At 38.6% G+C, this 15,498-nt stretch overlaps 1 protein-coding gene across 15 annotated transcripts in view; it reads right to left on the reverse strand.

Moving 5' to 3' along the window:
* The window catches only part of MEF2C (myocyte enhancer factor 2C), a 187,668-nt gene that overhangs the window by 161,673 nt on the left and 10,497 nt on the right, over positions 1-15,498 (reverse strand). For 14 of the 15 annotated variants that reach the window (XM_072139446.1, XM_072139468.1, XM_072139448.1 and 11 more), the window contains exon 2: positions 6,606-6,689. The gene's annotated coding sequence lies outside the window, so the exon portion shown is untranslated. Of the gene's footprint in view, positions 1-5,774; positions 5,836-6,605; positions 6,690-15,498 lie in introns of those variants that run through there. The other variant, XM_072139441.1, reaches the window with a different exon arrangement.

The raw sequence follows: 15,498 nt of genomic DNA on the forward strand, positions 1-15,498 counted from the left end.
GATAGGACCCCCCCTCCCCCACTTACTTTCTGTGCAATTTATGATACTGTTGTGGGAGAGAAACCTTGTGGCCCCTCAGGCAACAAGGCTTAGGGGCCATTGCTATCTCTACATGCCCTATAGCTACATCTCTGCCCATGGATCACAATTACTGGTCGACTGGCACAACAATGAAGGTTTGTTTTTTGTTATTATCAAATTATCAGTTACCAACTATTTGTTGTTTAGTGATATCCGTTGCATACTGTGCCCATAGCAGAATATATGTAGACGTATAATAACTTGAGCATGAACCTGAGTATTTTTGCTGAAGATATGAAAGGTTTGGAGGATAATAAGAAGAGCAAATATATTGCACAGCTCTTCAGGCCATATAATTGCTGCAATGCTGTGAGCTCTCTGTGACTTTCGTAGGTTATCATATCTGGGTCAGTGCATTATGATGAGGTATTACTACATACAGTATTGAAAAGGGAAGAGAACAATAATAAAAGGGTAATTTGCCATTAACTGTTAATACAACCTTTACTATAAAAGATAAATAATCATTTTAGCACTTCTGTCAATGTCCACCTTTCATGTGCTTCTATTTATTTCAATACTACAAACTGAGAAATATATAAAGAAATGTATATCGATATCAGCCATGTCTTTTCTCCTCCTGCCGCTATCCTGTGTATGGATGTAAGAAAACTGGCTGGAGCAAGAGCCTCCCTGATTGTGACCAGCAGGCTACACTTCTGGGGTTGTGTCACAGGTGCAAACTGGAGTGATGGACAACCCAACCAATTCACTATGGGGGTGGCATTCAGGCTTCCCATGTACACTCACCTGTGTGTTCATTCAGGGCCTGATATTGATTCTTTAGGTTAGTTTGGATTTTCTGGCTCTGGGTTATTCTACTTACTATTTCTGGTTATCTTGACGTTTGATTCATTTTCTTGCTCGCTGATTTTGTACCTCACTTCCACCTAGGTTATGACCCGGATAGTTTGAATTTGCCTTTATTTAGTCTGTCTTGTATTTTTGGTTTTCCTAAAAAAAGAGCTGTCCACTGTAGGGACCTCCACCCAGTTGCCTCCTAAGGTATAACATGGGGCTGGAAAGTAGGCAGCGACAAAAGTTTTGGGTAGCTCAGGGCTTATACTTTTTCAAAACTTTCACTACAATGGGCTCGTAGAATTTTCTGCGGACTGACAACATATTGGGAGAAGGGAAATCAGAAACTTTCAGAAATGGTATTACTTTAATTGATAAATATTTGTATTAATTAAATGAGGTCTATCAGTAGTAAAATTTTGCTGTATCTTTTCTGAAACTCCAATAAAAAGGGTGTAACCAGTGGACTGGATGCCCCTAAACCGTCTGATATCAGCCAATCAGTATTGACTTACAGGGACACACCACTTTTTCAATTTACTCATACATCTCTAAGAACTCTAACTATGAAAGAGACTAATTTAGACTTATAGGTTAAGGGGATTCAGATTTTTGGGGACTTTATTAACACAGATTTAATCACCGTAACATCTACATTTGCTAAAAAAAAAAGCCCTTCTCCTTCCATTAATTCATACAAAATGAATAAATGGATCAAAACATAAATGGCTGTGATAAATATATGATAAATTATTATAGTAGATAATATTCCTGGGATGAAACTTAAATATTCTGGTTGTTTGTTTTTTGCTTTTTTTTTGGAGGAAGCTCACCTTATAGATCTTCCAAGCAAAATAAAACACTTTAGAGAAAGTTAGAGTAAAATTTCATTTCCGCTCTTCCACACAGGTAACAATTTTCTGTGTTGCTTTGAAAACCGTGCCCCCACCCGCATCCATCATCCAACTGTAATAATAGCAAAGCAGCGAGCTGAGGTCTTTCTTCCTGCTCCTGCCTGCTCTTAACCTGGGCTCATGCTGGGCGTAGCTCTTGAAATGCGCTTTAAAAAAAAAATTATTTTAAAGGGAGCAGGGTTGGTTGCCAAAGCAACCCACCCAGAGATGAATCAAGGCTATAGATTAATGTATCTTTCTGATTGTTCCCAAAACGGATTTGTGCTATAGGCAACCAAAGAGATCTCTCTTGTCATTTAACCTAAAGAAAATGTTAAGAAACTACAATTAAGTTATTACAATGTCATAAGAAATTCTATGCAGCGAATCTGCATTTAACTTTCACTGCGGAGCAAATAAATCCTTTCGGAACAACAGTCAATGTACATTAGATGCTGCGATATGTGCGTTCACTAAGCTCCTTCACCTTAGGACAAATTGGGCCGCATTGACTAAGTGGCAAACTCTGTCAGATGTAAATTGTACACAGTCTTCCTACTTACTTGTGTGAATGGAGACATTTATCAGGAAATCAATAGTTGAACTTTTGTTACAGTCAAAATTAATTTTAGGATCAACTGCACAGTCACCATTTCTGTTAAATGATGATAAAAAATCCCATATTTTCTTATGGAATTAACTTTTCTCATGGCTTTGGATGGAAGGTAAACCTCATATTGTGCTTAGGATGGGGGTGTTCTTCCTGCTCATTATCGCCCCCTGCTGAGTCATTCATTTTGTTCATCCCTGGACAAGCGGGTGGGATAATGACAATTTACTCAGAGCCCTTTCCTGTCTCAGGATTACAGGCAGTCCCCGGGTTATGCACAAGGTTCTGTAGATTTGTTCTTAAGTTGAATTTGTATGTAAGTCGGAACTGTATATTTTAGAATTGTAACCCCAGACAAATTTTTTTTGGTCTCTGTGACAATTGGATTTTAAAAATGTTGGATTGTCATAAGAACCAGGATTAACAATAAAACTTAAATACAGACTCCTTTGATAACTGTTACAGCTGTTTATTGTAGCCTTGGACTAATGTACAGGAAATTAACTAAATCCAGAGGTCCGTTTGTAACTAGGGGTTGTCTGTAAGTCGGGTGTTCTTAAGTAGGGGACCGCCTGTAGTTGGCAAATCCAGGTAAATGCTTCCCAACATTGTTTCAATGCGAATTATGACTATATATTAAAATATATAGAGTAGGAACAAGCCTAGGGAATGGGGTGTAAAGAAAAGGTTTCATACTGTATATGGATGCATTTGGACTTGAAATACTTTCTTTAGAAAAGCAATAAATGAATTTAAAGAAGAAAATGGATGGAAAAAGATTAAAATGCAAAGGCAAAGGTACAAGTCTTCTCTACTTCAACATATGTACAAGCTCCCAATGCACATTTGTAGATACAGGAGACTTTCCAAAACAGCTTAAAGAGGACCTGTCACCCATAAAAAGGCTCTACGAGACGCTTACTATAGTAAGCAGCTCCTAGTGCTACAACAGATGTGTTACATTGCTAGCGTTATCAGAACCCTCCAATAACGCTAGCAGACACTGCCGCACTGTTCAATAGAAACGGCGAATTGTGCTGTAAGTGTCGGGCGTATTCATGAGGGGGTGGGACTAGGGGAGTTTGAAGCTTGGCAATCACCACCGGCCTATGGAGTGGGCGGGGCGTTCAGGGGGAGAAGCAGCTCCTCGGACCGCTCCCTCATGATTAAGCCCGAACACTTACAGCATGGTCCGGCGTTTTTATTGTAAAGCGTGACAGTGTCTTCTAGTGATGTCCGAGGTTTCCGATAACACGCTACTACACATACTCACCTATTGCTTCTGGCCTGGGGTCTAAATCAGGCTCTAATGAGTCCTGTGACCTGCACCAGTGGGCGATACAAAATCCCAACACCCAGGGCTTTTACCATGCACCTTTCATCTTCCTGTAGGACAGATAGCAGTTCTCCCAAACACCTCTCACTTTCTCACCAAGCACACGTCACATATCTAGTTCTGAACTGTTAAATAATATAAAAATAACATTAGCACAAGAGGCCGATGTGCCATTACTGATACAAGTAAATTCTCTGGCTGAGCTATATGTGATTACAGGGAACCAACAGAGCATTGCACCATTAGGTGAAGTACAACAGACATCATTATACGCAATCATTAAAGCATTGTGCCATTACATAAAATATCAGCACGGGACAAGAGACAAGCAAAACGATTGAAATCAGCAGAGCATTACACCAGTACATGAAATCACCAGAGCATTACATGAAGCCAATAACGCTACGTAGCACTCGCAAGGCAATGAACAGAAAAAAATATATATATTCTTTCAGCCTTATACAAGTATAGTTCAGCTAACAAGATCTGATCTATAGGTGTGGAAATGTGCTATAATTGTCCTCCTTTTGTGACATTGATGATATTAACATAGATATAGACTTTACATATAAGCTTACAGATTGGTAAGAGTAGCCTCGAACTTCAGTGAGATTATTGCGGTCAACTTTCGATGGTCCAAAATAATAAATAGGTAATAACTTACCGATGTGTCCTTCCTTTCCATCTTGGCTTTTTTCACGTCTGGGTTTGTGTATCACAAGATGACCGGCTATTCATATTACATGGTTCGGTGACACTCTTTCAGGTCTCTAACCTAGTAACTGGTTTCATGAGTCCTTAACCAAATTCCAGCTCAAGTAACCATGCACAGCTGAAGTACCAAAAACTGCCAATCTTCCCCATGACATGTGCTAAATACTACTGTAGTCAATCATTGCCCCTAGCAGTGACATGTCATCACCCCTGAGGTTACCTGGTACATCATCTATTGGACCAGTGGTAGACTAGATAAGGGTTATTAGTTTTATTTTGGTTATTATAGAAATTAATAATCAGTTTAAAAAGGATTAAACACCTTTAACAACGACCTTCAAAACCTCCATCAACTTCAAGTCTTTATTAGCTTCCAGGTTTTGAAACAGTTGATTTTTTCCTCCAACCCCCGCAGGTTTGATTCAATCAACTATTTAAGCTTTCTACTGTGAGGTTGTTGGTCCTGGGCTCGTACCGATCACAGGGGTTAACCGCGGGGGGGAAATGGAACCAAACCAAGCCTGACGCTGGCACCTCCCCTTGACGTTAACTCCTTAACTGCCTTCGGCAAAGTTGTTAGTAGTATTCAAACTACAGCGGGTGCTTGTGCAGCAGCACTAACATGCCGGTAGCGCAAAATCCATTTTGGGGAGGGTTGTCGCTTCTGATGACGTCATCCCCAAAATGCCAATTAAATGGCAACTTTGACAGCAGCTTTAAAGAATTAACACCTGCAATCGGTATCAGCACTGATCACAGGCATCAACCACGGGGAGGAAGTAAAGCTGAACCTGACACCAAACTTCTAATGAAGTATGATTCGAAAGTATGTTCGGCCCCATTGAGTGTATGACCCTGTGTAGCAGGGAGGAGAAGTGATCACACCTCACCCCTCCCATCTCCATTGAAAGCCTAGTGGCCAAGTAATGGTGTCGTGAGACGTCATATGCTCTCTGCACCATGACTTGGTGCAAAAGACTTCTATGGGGAATGTAAAAAGTTCGAAAATAACCGTCATGTGCAAGGGACCTTTGGTTTTACCTGTTATTTAAAGCTCTTAAGGGCTAGTGATGTGTTACATTAGACTACTTCCCCCATTTCAGCTGGGAACATAGAACTTTTTACTTTTACCTGAAGTGTGAGTCTTTTCTGCAATGGTGAACACAGAGAGTAGAGGGACCCTGTTCAGGAATAATACAGGGCCCATTATTTTCACTGTTCCCATTATAGGGAACCCTTCTTATGCCTCCCTAACAGTCTATTAGCACTAATACCCATGGGATTCATTAGCTCAGACATTTACAGTAAATCTAATAGGCAATACAAGGCAGTGGGTACTTACCTACTGCATCTCTAAAGCTGCATACGTTTCTCCCGTGCTTCTTAGTCAAATTACCATGTTATTACATAGCTTCTGCTCCTCTCCTGACTAGCGGGACAGATATCTTATGTCTATATAACTTAGCTTATTAGATGGACATGCAAATAGCTAACACTTTGAACACCAGGTGGTGCCATACTGTCTATGCAATTTTCATATTTACTGTAACAAGTTCATGTGTTACATTATGTAAATGATAAACTTACCCAATATCTATACACTTCTTGTGTTCTTTACATCATGTATGATATTTAATGGTGGGGCAACTCCTTTATTAGCTTTTAAATAATAATATTGTATTGTGGTTTGAGGTGATATATGTATGGTATGGCATATGTTAAATCATTTCAATGATAAAGGACTGTTTGAGGGTGAATATTTAATTTTAGCATACCTAACAAAATTTAAATTCTTAGAAAAATTGAATGCCTTACATGTGACCCCCTGAGAATGGACACTAAACAGTCTGGAAGTCACATTTTTTTCCCAAAAAATGGCAGTAGAAATCTCTGTATTAAAAATCTCTGTGTTAGAATCTCTGTAGTAGAAATTCTGCTGTTTAACCCTTTGTGTATTGCTGGTAATTTTATCAGAGCTATATTACATAATAAAAGCTACAAATGTATGTGGATATTGATGAAAACATAGAAATGTCACTCATGCTGACATCACCTGAGCATCTGGTATCAGGGCTCCTCTCATACCTCATTATTTCATGTGGCTCTGACAGTACAGGCAGCCTTTTTATTTGTGCTCCCAACATGTTATGATGTGGAAATCTGGCAAACTCACCATTCACACCTCGGTTTCCAAATTCAAGAGTTTAAAGCTTTTCAGTTGCATTGAAGTTACTTCACAGTTCCTTTTTTGAGGCACCTTCAAAAATCAAAATATGAGAGAGAGAATATAGATTTAGTAGAAAGTTATATGTCCTTCAAGAAAATCATCTCTCTATTATCCTTCTACATATCTATGTCATGTCATGTAATTATTATGTATTATCTATCGAATTATCGCTCTATTATTAATCTATATATCTATGTCATGTCATGTAATTATTATGTATTATCTATTGAATTATCGCTCTATTATTTATCTATATATCTTTGTCATGTCATGTAATTATTATGTATTATATATTATCTATCTATCTGTGTATCTATGTATCTATTATTTATCTATTAAGTATTTATTTATCTGCATATCAATCTAATGTATACATTACATAAGTCGAAGGGCCACATTTATCACTCGTTTTTTCTGTTGTTTTTTGCGCCTTTTCATTCAGGCGCACCGTTTTGCGCCATTTTTGCGATTAAACGCCAAACTAGCCGCGCAGCACAAATAACCAGCTTTCCCTCATCTATCTTACCAATACAGATGTTTTGCTGCGCCTAATGATATTCATCACTTGCAACGTTTTCATTTAGGCGCAAAAACGGGCGCAAAAACACTCCAGCCCGAAGGTGGCGTTATCTGAGAGGAAAGCACTGAGCCCCTTTGCAGAACAGCTCATTTCTAGCAGCAGAGCTCAGCCAGACACTGGAACATATAATAGATACAATTAGATACATTACAGACAGGAGCTGCAGACTCTATTTACAGTTCATCACCTTCTATTTACAAAATATTCTGCAAAACGCTGAGCTCACAGCAAGAGCAAGAGAAGTTTGCACAAGTTTGCAGAAGCTTGCAGATACTACAAACAAGTGTCCCCCATGTAATTCTGCACAGTGTCTGAGGGGGATAGTGGGCAGAATTACAGGGGTGCAGCAGGAGCTCATCACTGGGGGATCCCCTCCAGGAGAAGCCCCTGCTGAGGAGGTCACTGGGTGCTGGGTGTCACACACCTGGGTGCTGCAGTGAGTGTTATCTTCATTCTGGGCTGTGGGAGAAGCAGAGAGGAGCTTGTAGCAGGATCACATGTAAGTGCCCGAATCTAACATTGCGCCTAAACTGCGCCAAAATTGCGCCTAAACTGTGTTAAAGTAAAGTGATTAATAAGAGGCAGAAAATATACTTATCACAGATGGTTGTAGCTTGTTATAATTCTGGCAAAACAGTGCGCCAGAATTTAGGCGCAACTACTACACTTAGGCGCACAAAAGTGATAAATGTGGCCCTATATGTATATATACTTCTATCTATCCATCTATCTATCTATCCATCTCCATCATATCTATCTCATATATATCTATCTATCTATCTATCTATCTCATATCTATCTATCTATCTATCTATCTATCTATCTATCTATCCATCTCCCTCATATCTATCTATCTATCTATCTATCTATCTATCTATCTATCTATCCATCTCCCTCATATCTATCTATCTATCTATCTATCTATCTATCCATCTCCCTCATATCTATCTATCTATCTATCCATCTCCCTCATATCTATCTATCTATCTATCTATCCATCTCCCTCATATCTATCTATCTATCTATCTATCTATCTATCCATCCATCATCTATCTATCTACTCTTTCTATATATATATATATATCTACCTTATTATCTATCTGTCTATCCAGATGTCTTATCCATCTATCTTTTATTTCCATCTATCCATCCATTCATCTAGCTGTTTTCTCTGTGTCATTTATCAATATACATGTTTATTTGTCTATTATCTATCTATCTAACAAACTAATCTATCTACTATCCATCTATTATGAATTTATCTAAGATACAGTTTATGTACATTTACCATGTCTGAATATCCACCTATCTACATATCTACGGTATTTATCTAGCTATACACCAATCTAATTATCTAGTTGTCAATTATCTATCTACATATCATAACATGTCACGATTATTTATCAAATGCATTATCTACCTACCGTAATATCTAATTTTTATCTACTTAATTATACAAGGAAACCTCTCCAGAAGACCACCCTCTATGAAAAAAATTATTTTTTCTCAGTGACCACATTTTTCCCCATTATGCACTAAGGAAGCTTCCTCCTATGAGCAGACCTTTAAAAGACCATCCTTTAAAAAGAATTTTCTGTGCAACATTGGGTGGTCTGATCAAAGAGGTTTCTGTGTATATGAATTTCTTGTTTTGTAGCAGAGGTGAGTTTGTCACTAAATATATTTTATCCTAAAAAAAAGATTTGTCTAGAGCTCCAATTATAAAATATACAGTTCCGACTTACATACAAATTCGACTTAAGAAGAAACCTAAAGAACCGATCTTGTATGTAAACCTGGGAACTGCCTCTATATGCAAAATGATTATCATGTAGGGCCATAGCTTAGTCAGTCCAATTTCTATATGCAATACAGTCCGCTTGCACAGGGCTGTGAAACATTATCTTCTTTCATTATTCTGGATTTCTGTGAGCTTTTAGTAGTACTTGAGCTGGGATGTACTAAGACATTTTAAAGACATGGTGACTGTCAAACAGCAGGGATCTCCCATGCAGCTGCTTTCTATATTGTCCCGGCATGACCCAGCCCTGCAACCACTAGAAAGCTGACGGATGGTTTTGAAGCTGAGCTATGAAAGCACAAAGTGCTACAATATCGTTCATGCCAGTGTGTGGCATCACAGGGGTGATGGAAATAGGCCCAGCTGACAATCATCATTCTGAACATATGGTTTCCCTGATGCAAAGAGTTTTTTTTTTTCATATAAAACTTGAATATCTGATTTTTTTTTACTCCTTGATCTGACTTTTAATTGAAGAACAGAAAAAAACAGCTTTATGTAAGGAAATTAGAAATTGGAAACTTAAGATACTATAAGCGATATTATAATATAAATGAGATACTATAAATATACTATAAATGTAGAGTGGAAAAAAAAACAACATTTTTGACATTCTTTTTAAGGGGCGATGGATGTCCTCTTTTTGCTCTCCTTATTCTTTATTTATAATGGCATGCCATCGGATAAACCCCACTTGATGCCTAAAGGACTTGGTTGGACCCAACCCCAATAATTTCCATTGCCAGAGCAGTGGTCTTGTAAACAGCTGCCCGCCATATATTATTTTACAAGGTACGGTATGGGTAGTTCTCACATGTATTTGTAAAAAATCTGTTGGCCCCACTTTTAACCAAGCCGCCCACAAAGTATAATACCTAAACACTATATCATGCCCTGACGGTGGCCCTTTTCCTGCAGACCCCCCTTATAATGCCCCATTTCCTGCAGTCCCCTTTATAATAATAATAGTCTTTATGTATATAGCGCCATCAAATTCCATAGCGCTCTACAGATTCTTAAATAAAATAAGACATTAGAGAGCAATAACAGTAATATGAAACAATAACCCCTTTCCTACAGCTTCTAACTTATAATGGTCCTTTACCCTTTTATGTCCAACCTCATTATAATTCCCCTTCCCCCCATTGTAATGCCTCAGAGCCCCACACACAGCCACAGGAGAGAAGAGAACAGCAACAGGGGAATACAGAAAGGTAAGTATCAGTTTTTTTCTGATTTATACATTAGTCATGATCTAGGTCTAGGTGTTCCACAGTTTGGTCCTGGTGGTTGGGGACACCTGACTTAAAAGACAGAAACTTTGGGGGAGATTTATCAGGTTTTCTCCAGCAGTTTTCTGGCATACAAGCCCTGAAATAATCGCAGTTACTGGCGAACCACCTGTAATTGCGATTATATCCTACTTCACAGCACTGCCATGCCAAGGGGCATGGAGGGGTGTGAAGGGTGGTGCGACTGGAGGAGTAGGTTTGTGCCATGGAGTATGATATGAGTAAAATGTATATCATTTTTAAGCCCCTGACTTCACATGAAATGTTAAGAATATATATATATATTTCTATTTTGTTATTGAACATTACATTGAGATCCATCACATTAGGTGATTTGCCTGTAGAGCAAGTTCTTCCAGCCCCGTTACAATACTGGCTGTGGACCAGGGTAAAAGGTTTACCAATGGTAGCACTGAACACGAAAGAAGACTCTTGAGAAAAGATTCAAGATAGCAAAAGATTAAATAGAAAACTTTACAGAAAACTGTGTCTGAAGAAATGCCTGGGAACGAATCAGGAAGTCAAGAGAAATGCTTGGGAACGGGTCAGGAAGGGTCGTGGCAGTGTCCTCATGTATAGATCTTGCCCGGAAGACAGGCATGGGAAACATTACATGAGAGTAAGGAAAATGAAATGCACCAATTTTATAAGTTGGAAACCAGACATATCGTGGTATAAATGAATGGTGATAATGTAGCGTTCACGAGTATAATGTCACTGATAATATGTTAATATCATTTTACTATTGCTCATTTACTGAATTTTTTTAGTAAAATCCTGACACTGTAAAAGTGACTATAAACAGAACCTTTCATCTCCTGGGTCATTCTTCACGTTACAGTGTTATTGATGCTGATCCTCATTTACTATATTTTAGACATCTGTGTTTTTCTTGTAATGATCCTGAACTCTAAACTATGAGTTATTAATCATCCCTATACATAATATAAGCTTTGTGGTAATTTTGGGTTGCAATAGTCACATACATATCCGTATGTTAGTTGTATGTAAATGACAATTCTTGCAGGCTAGGAAGGATTTAGTAAATGTATCATGTCTTAAAGAGGTCATATGAGACTAAAATATTCAAGGCCTATCCTAGTCACCAGATTTTATTAAATAACTAAGAGCGACATGTATTAGAGCAAACTACGTTGGTCCGTCTCACCCCTCCTTCCCCTTGTGGATGAACATTTATATTTTAACAATTCCGAAATATAGGGAAGTCTTTAAAATGATTTTTTTATGTGCAGGAGATCGCCAGATTTCACTACTTTAAACTACTCATACCCTCAGGTAGGATATGACATTTGGACATTTGCACTACACCCGATGCAACCCAAATTTGCGCACTGAAAGGGGCATTCCGGTGCTCAGTTGGACATTTAAAACACAATTAAACCTGTATAAATTTGGTATCACCAAGATCGTACTGAACCAAAGAATAAAGTAAATGTATTATTTGGAGTGCACAGTGAAAATTGTAAAAACAGAGCCCACAAGTAAGTGACACAAATGCGGGTTTTTTTCGCCAATTTCACCACATTTACATAAAATTCTAGAAAGAACATTTCATACTCTGTCTGATGGGGCTATTAATTTAATGGGGTAAAATGTGGACAAAGGATAAATATATTCATGACTTATCCATACTTAGCTACAGTTCACGGCATCAGCCACTACACAGAGAACAGAGCTGGACTTCTGGTGCGTTCTTTGCTGTTAGGCTGCCACCAAGCTATTATAATAATAAGCTGTTTGATTTGAGGATGGGAATGGCCCTGAGTGTTGGACTCCCACTGATTTCGTATTGATATCCTATCTCATAGATTTATCCAGGAAAACCCCTGCAAAATTAATGCTTGATTAATGAGGGTCCAAAGCATAGTGTATTATATAGTCCTGGAGTACATTTTCTATAGTACAATTATAAAGCTGGATCATTAATACAGTTTTTTTTCCAAGGTCATAGGTTTTTGTAACTTTAGTCATGCATTTCTTGGTAATAACTTAGTCTTGGATTGTCACTGTGCTATATATGTTGCCAAAATAGACACCGATCCAGACATCAGGTGATGGAGCTTGATGTATTTTATTGTGTATATTTAGTAACAGTCAGACCTTAGTGAACAGATTCCACACCCACATCCAAATGTCTCTATTCAATCTCATCATTCCTAGAATACCCCATCTTAGATGGAGATAAAACTTTCCGGGTGACAATTCTCCTTTAACAGCTGCTGAAGATGAAAATAGAACAGAATTTGGTCACGTTTGTAGTGTAAACAATATTATCCCAATACGATTGAGAACAAATGGCTTTAGATATTAGTGGGTAGATAAAGCACCGTCTGGAAGCTTCATGAATTTTCAAAAAGTTTTTTTTTAAACACTCAAAATGGTTGTAGCAAGATATTACATAGTAAGGGCTTAAAGGGTTTCTGTATTAAAATGCAACAGGATAGGAAATAAATATTGGATGTTAGGGGGTTCGACATCTGAGACCCTCACCTCATCTCAGAAGAGGTGAACTGCAAATCCCCCTAAAATGCTTTACATTACTAAGAACTACTAGGACCAGCTTGTCCTGAAAGCCATCCTAGAAAGTGACGGGGTTCAGGTCTAAATCGATTTGTATACCATTAATGGGAATTTAATGATGACTTATAAAATAAGTTGATCTGAACAGTTAAAGGCTTTATAGGGCACCTAGGGGGAACCTGAGACTGCTATTGATGGATGAGTGGAACCGTTTAGATTCAGGTTTGCCAAGTTTGTCTCAAATCGGAAAGTTTGGGTTACAGTACCTGAACCTCACCAGTAACCTTAGGATTAACTATTTAAATGCCGGCATTTAAAGGGTTAACACCCGTGATCCGTGCCAGTACTGATGACAACTGTTTCCAGTGGGGGTGAGTCTGAATGCCGAACACGAATGTTTTGCTGAAGTCAGCCTTGTGGGTTCAGATTTGCTCATCCCTATTGATGACCTAGCCATAGGGTAGTGCCTTTTATACATGTTTAGAGAACATTTTTTATCTTTATGCTGGAGGACCAGGGGTAGGATCACGCCTGTTGGTTCTTCCGTTTTCTACTATTTTTGCTAGAACTTCCCCTTTAAACAAGGGTAGGATAAGTGAAGAAAGAAGAAAAATGTGTAGCATGTGTAGGGAATCCTGGGGAAGGTGTGGAGTTGAGTGGAGGGGAGAATGATGGTGGTGGTGGTGGTGGGGGGGCTTAGGGAAATGTGAACCGTTCTAAACAATTAGATTCAATAGCTCCATTCATTGTGTAGAGGCTGTAAATAGTACTGCAGCTCTATTGCATTCACAGAAGTCACAACCCACAGGAATCCTTTCCCTAATGTATTGTTAAAGACCTTCACTAACAAAGGGTCGTCTATAAAATTCACATTTTTTTGTACAAATATTCATTTTCTATAGCTAAAAAAGCTAAATCTTATCTGGAAAAAGAATACAACAAGTGGCTCTGTCATAGCTTTTTGTATAGACTATTTTTCCAATCTATCCCTGTTCTTTTGTTTCTTCAAAAAATGTTCCATAAAGACACCACATGTGGAATATTAACACACCGCATGGTTCCTTGCAAAATAACAGTTTATTTGTGCGGATCAGAAAGATGACATTTCATTGTATTATTGTCACATTTGGATGTATTGGATTGTCATTTTAGCTTTAAAGACTTGTTTCGCAGATTTCTTTCCAGTTAAACATCTGCTTACTAATCCAGTCCAGCTTTTTCCAGAAACAGGGCCACCCTTTAAAATGCATCAGTACTTATCCCTGTGGAAGTAACTTTTTAGGCTATTTCATTGTGAGATGTGAGTAACCATAAGTGCCGTAAGTGAGGTATCAAGGCAGGGGGCATCTAGACGCCACAACTATAGAGGTCAAATCTAAATTTGACTGTGATTGTGGGCTCCAGAAAAAACAAGATTTTGCCTTATGATAGAGAACAGATAACTAAAGGGCTTAAGGGCTCCATGAACAGACATGGTAGATCAAACAGACAAGAACCTAAGTCAGTGATTTGGCAATATTAGTGCCAGCTAGATGTTCTAGGATATTTAATTAAATCTGAACAGGATTGTGGTTCTCATACTAAAGATCTTTACGTCATGAAAGACCAAGGTGGTGGACACATCTTCTATAAGGGTGTATTAGTGGTTAAAACACAATTAGGGCTAATATTTATGCATTGTAGACCAGGTAGTAATTCAGGTATGTTGTGCACCACGACATTATAACTGAAGCACAAAATTACAGTTTTAAAACATTCTCTTCAATGTGTGACTTCTCTCTAAAATTGTCCAGGCTTTAGGTATTATGTACGTTTGTTCTTGCACTACTTGAAGAATGTTTTTGAGTTTAAATGGTATATGAATAGATAATACAGACAATAGACAGCCTAACAGACGGTAAATGCTTGGTTGACTTATTATTAAACAAGTCTTAAAGAGGTGGTCACTTATTTATTTATAAGAGCCTAATAGAGTCACCCATATTATACATGACATGCAGATCCCACCTGGTGAACGACAAACTTCTGACATGGTAAGTATAAGGACCAAAGTATAAGGACCATGGGTATGTTGGATTTCAATGTGTCCAATGAGGCCATGGGTGTCATTAAAGGGAACCTACCACCACATATCTACCTATAAAGGTAGATCGGGTGGTAGGTACATCTATTGGACGTGAGGATAGCCCTTTTAAATGTTAATCCTCATGTCCCCACAATCTTTTGCTAACTTTTATTTAGCTAATATGTAAATTTTATAAAGAGGCTACTGGGGCTACTGCGCATGCGCAGTGGCTCCAGCTTCAGAGCAGTGACCGCGGCCTCGTAACGGGTCTGCTGTTCTGCACCTGTGCAGATGGCAGACTTCACGGACGAGGGCGCGCTACGAGGAGCTGCGCACCAAAGATTTCTGTTAGGAGGAACAAAGAGGCTACTGGGGTGTGGAGTAGCCACGCCGTGTAGCCTAAGCTCCGGCTACTCCACGCCCCAGTAGCCTCTTTACAAAATATTGTGGGGACTTGAAGATTAGCCTTTAAAAGGGCTATCCCCACGTCCCATAGACATACCTACCTCCTGATCTACCTTTATAGGTAGATATGTGGTGGTAGGTTCCCTTTAATTGGA

This window comes from Engystomops pustulosus, chromosome 1 (assembly GCF_040894005.1).
Source record: "Engystomops pustulosus chromosome 1, aEngPut4.maternal, whole genome shotgun sequence".
In the NCBI taxonomy this organism is placed as follows: domain Eukaryota; kingdom Metazoa; phylum Chordata; class Amphibia; order Anura; family Leptodactylidae; genus Engystomops; species Engystomops pustulosus.